Here is an 8,874-nt window from a genome sequence, read left to right on the forward strand (position 1 = left end):
GTGTGGGGGGGATGGGAGCAAAGTCAAACTCATCTCATTGGTGTGGGGGATGGTGGGAAGGTTTACAGTGCATAGTTTATGATCTTTGCCGGGGTGGGGGGGAGGGTCAGGTGCACAAGGTAAGTATTTTGTTGGGGGGAGGGTGGAGAGGGCAAGGAATTAATTCTATGGATATTGGGGGGGCGGGTAGGAGAGGGTCAAGATCAATTTATTCATTTTTAAAAAATCAATCCAGCCTTAAATATTTAAATTGAAATGTAGGGCTCGAGGTCGTTTAAAAATTGCCTGCACAAAGGCAGCTGATGCCATTGCCGGGAACGGACCACCCGCCCCATCCACATCATTGGGGTGGGTGGTCCGCCCGGCTATTTAAATGAGACTCCGCATTTAATATTGCGGTAGCTCCACAACACGCAGCTCGTGCGGGTGGACCGTCATTGTTTATGTCCGCCACCGATTACAGCAGCGGAAGTATAAATTTTGGCCTCTTGTATCCAGGAATATTTAGTACCCAGTCCTACCCTTTTTGAGCCAGGTCCGTTATTGTCACAACATCATATGTCCATGTGGCTATCTACACTTGCAGCTCACAACTTTAGTTAGCATGCTTTGTCTGTTAACATAAATGCACAGTAAACCTGAATTAGATTTTACTATATTCCCTCTTAACTTGACCCTATGTAATATCTTATTATTTCTATCTGCTATCTGCTTCTCCCAATCCTTTGTGCAGTTTGTTTCTCCTTCTAATGCTACATCTTGGTCCCCATCATCCAGCCAAATTAGTTTAAACCCTCCCTCACAGCACTAGTAAACCACCCACTAATTTTGTTTTCTCTCTAAACTGGGGCACTGGTTTAAACTAAGAGCCGGAAAATTAAAAATTTCAATCGGGGTAAGTGCAACAGTAAGTTAATTAATAATAAGAGTATTAGCATAGAGCAGCTTCATCTAAGTTCAGATTTCACCAGACTGCAAGGGAATTTGGTGAGTATGGGAATTCGATGAGTTTGGGCTACAAGGTGTTGCTTGATATATAAAAAATAAACATAAACAAATAGTGTTAAATTAGGACTGTGGGCTAAGTTACAGTAAAGACTTAAAGCATTTAACCAAATTTAATGAATTAAATATTCAAGTGGGGGGAAATTTATAAAGTTAAAGAGAAAGGATAAGGCAACAGTGCAAGGTAGTAACACCAGTAACGATAACGAGAGGGTGAAAGTGTTCCGAGGATTTTTTTGGTATTAAAACTTAGGATTCTGTGTTTTTAAAAACTGACAAAGGATTTCCGTGGAGATTGAGACACCTGCAAATAGTTGAACTTTATGAATGTTTTGAAAGGATGTTCAACCAAAGCTGAACTCGTAAACAAGGACTGGAATGCAGGTAATTTCAAGGAAACCAACAGGGGGTTGACCTCAGAGCTACCCTCTGTTATGAAAAGAGAGAATGTATGACTGGGAATGTGATTTGTTTCAGGAAGGTTTTGGTTTCAGTTTGGAAAGCCAATGAGTTTAGACAAAAAGCAGGCATTTGAAATTTGATTTTGACCTGTCTGGAGATCAGAAAAAGACCCAGAAGAAGTATTACATCTGTAAAGGAATCCTGCATTTCTTGAGAAGAAACTCTGTATTTCAAATGTGGCAGATTCCTATTGCCTCCCGTCTCTGGACAGTCCCTGCAAAAAGCTGTACTGTTGCCTCCTGGGTTTAAGAAATCCTGAATATTGGAAGAAACCTTTTCCTGCTATACTGCTGCTGTAAGACCTAAGAAGATCTGAGTTGCTGCACACCTGACAGAAGACCATATATGAAGCCCTCTATTGTTGAAGTTCTTTGAATGCCTACCCATCACAGACTATTCATCAACCTCACCTGGAAAGACTTTGAGTGGCATCCAACTATTCGACTTTGCAACACCTCACTAAACCAAAGAACTTCCTTCCAGATCATGACAGACTGTTTTTTTATTCCTTTCATTCCTAGGAAACAGCAGTAAACCAAAATCCCTTTCCCCCCCCAGTTAACAGTTTTTTGGATGTAAGTGTATGTGCATGAGGGCTAGGGAAAATAAGGAGCATTAATATCTCAATTTGTATATAGATATTCATCATTATTGGTTAAGACTTGGTTTTTATAATAGACAGTTAATTTTGTTGTTGATTAAAGAAACCTGGTTGGTGTGCTTTATTCAGCAACAAATAGAGTATCTAATTGGCTGCTTCGGTAAGTGGGAGAAATTATTGATATACTGTGACTGTGGAGAAGTGGGACTGAATTAACAGTGCATTCCTCCCACCTTGGTCGTAACAACAGGAAAGGCAGACCGTACAAATGTAACAATGCACCAGCAAATAGGGTTACAGTAGGTAAAAAATGGTAAAAAGACAAAATTTGGGTCACTTTATTTGAATGCATACAGCATTTGTAGCACCTTACCAAATTCACAGCCTTGAAAAATGCATCACCGATCGTGAAATCTCAGGTCTTCCATAAAATCTTGGGTTCTCTGTGAAATTGGCCATTTTGTGAATTTCATGCATTTTACTGATTGACACAAGGCTGACCTTGCTGATTGGTAGATGAGGGAGGGCTGCTGGTGCAGTTTGTGAGCAGTCTCAAGTGTTAGCAGACAAGTGAGAATGCCAGAATGAGCAAATCAAAAACAGCCCCAACCATGACTGCAGCACATCAACTGAAAGAATTTGGAAGCCAAAATCTGCATGCCGATGGTGGAATACTATTTTGTACAAGGTGCAATGTTTCATAGGATCACACATGGCGGGTACCGGTTCAGCGTCATTTAGAGTCTGAAGCCACTGCAGCAGAAAGAGAGCATCTGACATCGCACTGCTGGAAAATGAACACACAAAAAACAAGCAACGATTTCATCTTTTTTTAAGAAGTCGACAGAGAACTCAGAAAATTGTCATTTGGTTACAATGGAACTTATGGATGCTTTTGCAAGCGCCAACATACCATTGGAAAAACTTGATCACCCAAAGCTGTAGGTATTCATTCAATGTAATGTGCAAAATACTACACTTGATCTTAGCCAAAAGGCCAAGAAGCGATACGTGGTCTCTTCAGACTACTAGAAAAGATTGGATGTCCACCAAAGCTACTAAGTATCATCACCTCATTCCATGACAATATGAAAGGCACAATTCAACATGGTGGCTCCTCATCAGACCCCTTTCCTATCCTGAGTGGCGTGAAACAGGGCTGTGTCCTCGCACCCACACTTTTTGGGATTTTCTTCTCCCTGCTGCTCTCACATGCGTCCAAGTCTTCTGAAGAAGGAATTTTCCTCTACACAAGATCAGGGGGCAGGTTGTTCAACCTTGCCCATCTAAGAGCGAAGTCCAAAGTACGGAAAGTCCTCATCAGGGAACTCCTCTTTGCTGACGATGCTGCTTTAACATCTCACACTGAAGAGTGCCTGCAGAGTCTCATCAACAGGTTTGCGGCTGCCTGCAATGAATTTGACCTAACCATCAGCCTCAAGAAAACGAACATCATGGGACAGGACGTCAGAAATATTCCATCCATCAATATTGGCGACCACACTCTGGAAGTGGTTCAAGAGTTCACCTGCCTAGGCTCAACTATCACCAGTAACCTGTCTCTCGATGCAGAAATCAACAACCGCATGGGAAAGGCTTCCACTGCTATGTCCAGACTGGCCAAAAGAGTGTGGGAAAATGGCGCACTGACACGGAACACAAAAGTCCGAGTGTATCAAGCCTGTGTCCTCAGTACCTTGCTTTATGGCAGCGAGGCCTGGACAACGTATGTCAGCCAAGAGCAACGTCTCAATTCATTCCATCTCCGCTGCCTCCGGAGAATACTTGGCATCAGGTGGCAGGACCGTATCTCCAACATAGAAGTCCTTGAGGCGGCCAACATCCCCAGCTTATACACACTACTGAGTCAGCGGTGCTTGAGATGGCTTGGCCATGTGAGCCGCATGGAAGATGGCAGGATCCTCAAAGACACATTGTACAGTGAGCTTGCCACTGGTATCAGACCCACCGGCCGTCCATTTCTCCGCTTTAAAGACGTCTGCAAACACGACATGAAGTCCTGTGACATTGATCACAAGTCGTGGGAGTCAGTTGCCAGCGTTCGCCAGAGCTGGCGGGCAGCCATAAAGGCGGGGCTAAAGTGTGGCTAGTCGAAGAGACTTAGCAGTTGGCTGGAAAAAAGACAAAAGCGCAAGGGGAGAGCCAACTGTGTAACAGCCCCGACAAACAAATTTTTCTGCAGCACCTGTGGAAGAGGATGTCAGTCTAGAATTGGCCTTTATAGCCACTCCAGGTGCTGCTCCACAAACCACTGACCACCTCCAGGTGCTTACCCATTGTCTCTCGAGATAAGGAGGCCAAAGAAGAATGTGGAAAATGGTGGTTGCTTGCCAAGTGCAAATAAACTACAATAGGGCTACCTACTGAAGATTTCTGCTGGAGATTGTGAGGGCAATTCCAACAAACTCTGTGGATTTGGAGAGAGCTGTGTTTAAACACAGACAGGTTTTCACAGCACAGAGACAGGGAAAGAAGAAAGAGACAGTTGCAGGTTGTACCATGCTCAGATTCAACCATTGATTTCAGTGAGTAAAGAATGTGACCTGTTTAGAGTCAGCTTTTTAAAATAGTTTTTGAGTATACATTAAATGCCATTTGAAAGCAGAAATTTCCTTTGCCTTTTTTTTGTTTTGAATAGATCATTTTCATAGTTTGTTGTGACACCATGAAATTTACTATTTAATTATGTGGAATTGTGAAATTCACAATACTTAAAATGCCAAGATGGTGAAATTTGTAAAATTTGATGGTGAATTTGGTAGGGCCCTAAGCATTCATAACTAGATAGATGAATTGATTGCACAAATAGAAATAAATGGGTATGATCCAGTAGCCATTGCGCAGTTGCAAGGTGACCAAGGCTGGGAATGGAATATTCTGCAATAACTGGAAGGATATGCAGAAAGCAAAAGGAGGTGGGGTAGCTCTGATAATAAAGGATGAGATCAGTACTGTAGTGAGAACTGATCTTGGCTTGGAATATCAAGATGTACAATCAGTTTGGATAGAGGTAAGAAATAGAAAGGGAAAGAAGTCACTGGTGGGTGTAGTCTATAGGCCTCCTAACAGCAGCTACACTGTAGGATAGAGTATAAATCAAGAAATAATGGGGGCTTGTGAGAAATTCTCTGCAATAATGTGGGAAACTTTGGATTTGGACAAATCAATTCGCAAAGGTAGCCTTGAGAATGAGTTCATAAAGTGTATTTGGTACAGTTTCTTAGAACAATACATTGTGGAACCAACCAAGGAACAGGCTATTTTAGATGTAGTAATGTACAATGAGACAGGGTTATTTAATGATCCTGTATTAAAGGATCCTCTGGGGAAGAGTGATCATAACATGATGGAATTTCACATTCAGTTTGAGAGTGAAAACCTGGGTCTGAAATTAGTGCCTTAAACTTAAATAAAGGAAATTACAAAGGTAAGAAGACAGAGTTGGCTAAAGTGGACTGGGAAAATAGATTAAAAAGTAAGATAAGCAGTGTCAAACATTTAAGGAGGTATTTCATAATTCTCAACAAAGATATATTTCATTGAGAAAGAAAGACTCTTCAAGAAGGATGACCCATCTGTGGCTAACTAAGGAAGTTAAGGATGGTATCAAATTGAAAAAAAAGACATACAGTGTTGTGATGATTAGTGGTAGGCCAGAAGATTGGGAAAAATTTAGAAACTAGCAAAGGATGACTTAAAAACAAACTAAAGAGGGAGAAAACAGATTATGAGAGTAAACTGGCAAGAAATATAAAAACAGACAGTCAGAGCTTTTATAAGTATATAAAAAGGAAGAGAGTAGCTAAAGTCAATGTTGGTCTCTTAGAGGATGAGACTGGGAAATTAATGATGGGAAACAAGGAAATGGCAGAGACTTTGAACAAATATTTTGTACCTGTCTTCACAGTAGAAGACACTAAAAATATCCCAATTATAGTAGAAAATCAGGGAGCAAAAGGGAGGGAGGAACTGAAAGCAATCACTATCACTGGAGAAAAAGTACAAATAAATCTAATGGGACTAAAGGCTGACACATTCCCCTGGACTTGATGGCCTACATCCCAGGGTCTTAGAAGAAGTGGCTGCAGAGATTGTGGATGCATTGGATTTCCTGCATTGCAACAGTGACTACTGTCATGCACAGAAGGAGCCATGATGAAATGAACAATAAATTGGAGGAATTCTGAAAATAAAAAGTCAACTGTTAAACTAAGCTATAAGAACATGGATGCTTATACCGCTATCAAAATGGAGTAATGGTCATGTGACCCTTCCTGTATTGGAAATCAACAAACCTGTCTGCAAACTCATTAACTGTGTCTGAATAGCTCTGGGGAAAACCCATTGAAATTGAAAGGAGCACCATTGCATATTGATGACTCCCATCTATGTCAACAAATGAACACAGGGTTCTGGAAAGCTGACACAGCCAAAAACAACATGAATAGGTGTGGAGTAACACCATTATAACAGAATGGCCCCATTCCGACATCAGATAGCCATGGTTTCCATATTGATCACATGAGGGCAGAGGGCCAAAGAGTTACCTAACAGAAAATCAAAGGCGATGGAGTTTTACTTTAGAAGGTAGCCCTCTGGAGAGAGAGGAAAAATCGAGAAAAAAAACAATGAAAGCCAGTCCAGCAGAAGGCTATGAGATCTGACCAGCACAAGGAAGAAGCCCTGCTGCTAATTCTACACTTCAACTTGCTGCAGCAGAGAATTTAAAATGACCACTGCCTCCAGTCTGAAGTTTGAACTACTGGAAATCTCCAACACCTCAGCAAGTTCACAACTACAAACATCCAGGCCTGCACCTTTGAAGAGAAGATACAATAAGTTTTCTGTGAGTTATGAACTCTTACCTCCATTTGAACTTAAATTGTCCCCTACTCTTTCTCTCTCTAACTATTCTTGTGTATGCATGCATGTGTGATTGCATGAATGGGTGAAGTTTGTGAAATTCGTTTTTTTGCTTTTTAAATAAATTTAATCTTTTTTTTAAACCTATGGGAAAATCTGTTTATTTGACCTGAAACCACTCAGGGACTAACACATTTTTTTTAACAAAACACGATTACAGTAAGTTTGGAAGTGAGGACTGGAAGTTACCCACACCACTTACCACCTGTCCGAATCAAACTGTGGGCTCAAAGCCGGGATTCTGAACAATCAGAATATATGAGAGATTTGGAAAAGGGAGGAAAATTGACCTCTAAAACTGTGGAAAATTGAACAAACAGGTTTTCTCATATCATTCTTTTCTTCTCGCTGGTGCTAGAAACAAAAGACATAGCCATATTTAATGCTAAAGAGTTTGTGGAGCAGGGAGACATATCCCGTGATAAGTTAAATCAATTAAGTATTAAAGATTTAAAAACACTTGCTGCCCTGGTGGGAGTCACTTTCAAACAAAAAACAAGGAAACCTGAATAGTGAAGAAACTAGCTAGCCATTTTGATCTTACCCCTGAACCAGAAGAACCAAACATGGAATCTGAGCATGAGAAAATAATCCTAGCTAGAATTCAGTTGAAAAGAGAGGACATAGAATTGCAGAGGAGAAGAAAGGAAAGAGAGGAAGTGGCGAAGAAGGTTGGGTTAGAAAGGCTGCAAGCACAAGGTGAGAATGCCACCAGCCACTCAAACCTTAGGCCCAATTCGGAGCAAAACTTTGATCTTTTGAGATGCTCACAATTAATGCCAAAATTTAATGAGGAAGAAGTCAAGTTCTATTTTATCTCCTTTGAGAACACAACTAACAGGCTAAAATGGCCAAAAGATTATTGGATCCATCTCTTACAAGACAAATTGGCAGGTAGAGCTTGTGAAGCTCATTCCATGTGATCAGATGAAAGCTCTTTTGACTACAAACAGACTAAAACTGCAACATTAAATGCATCTGAGTTAGTCCCTGAAGCCTATCAGCAACAGTTTCGAAATGGTAGGAAAAGACCTGCTCAAACATTTATCACATTTGAAAGAATCAAACTAATGGCTTTTGATCGCTGGATCTGTTCTCTCAAGTTAGACTTCTCATGTGAAAATTTGAGAGAAGTGATATTACTAGAAGAATTTAAAAATAGCAACCCCTTTATTATAAAGACTCATATTGAGGAGCAAAAAGTTACAAGAATGAGAGAACCTTCTATAATGGAAGACGTTTATGAGCTTGCTCATAAATACTTTTTTCAGGGAAAACCCTTCCATAACAATCCCCGGAGGTCCGGGAAGGACAGAAAGTGGGTTAATGATAAAAGATGGGGTGCTAGTGAAAAGGGAACCAAAAGTAAGAATGCAAAGAAACCTTCCACTGGTAAGAAAAGATAGTGCAGAGGGCAGGAATGTTTTCCACAGACCTGTGTGTTCCCATTGCAGTAAAATAGGACATTTGAAAGCTGACTACTGGAGATTGAAAGGGAAGCCAATAAATGTTGTAGGAATTCATAGAACTAACATAGAAAAGGGAGGTCAAGCAGGCAACAAGGCAGACAAGCCTGTGACCCTAACCACAGTAATAGATTCCTCAAAGAATGCCACCCTAGATATGGCAGAAGTACAAAAGATTCCTGAAGGTTATCAGAATTTTGTTTTCAAGGGAAAGGTGTCTCCATACCCCTCTGATGAGACAGGCAAATCCATTGTCTTGCTCTGGGATACGGGGGCCACTCAATCCTTAATGCTAGGTAAAGGTTTGGCCTTTCCACCAGAGAGCTCACTCAAGGCAAAGGTTCTGTTAAGAGGCATTGAAGGAGGATACATGTCAGGGCCCTTGTATTGTGTCCA

The 8,874-nt window shown here is 41.0% G+C and overlaps 1 pseudogene; it reads right to left on the reverse strand.

The window, feature by feature from the left end:
- Nucleotides 1–2,938: 2,938 nt before the first annotated feature.
- LOC137351966 (U2 spliceosomal RNA) lies at nt 2,939–3,077 on the reverse strand (annotated as a pseudogene).
- Between the last annotated feature and the right edge of the window lie 5,797 nt (nt 3,078–8,874).

This window comes from Heterodontus francisci, chromosome 2 (assembly GCF_036365525.1).
Source record: "Heterodontus francisci isolate sHetFra1 chromosome 2, sHetFra1.hap1, whole genome shotgun sequence".
NCBI lineage: Eukaryota > Metazoa > Chordata > Chondrichthyes > Heterodontiformes > Heterodontidae > Heterodontus > Heterodontus francisci.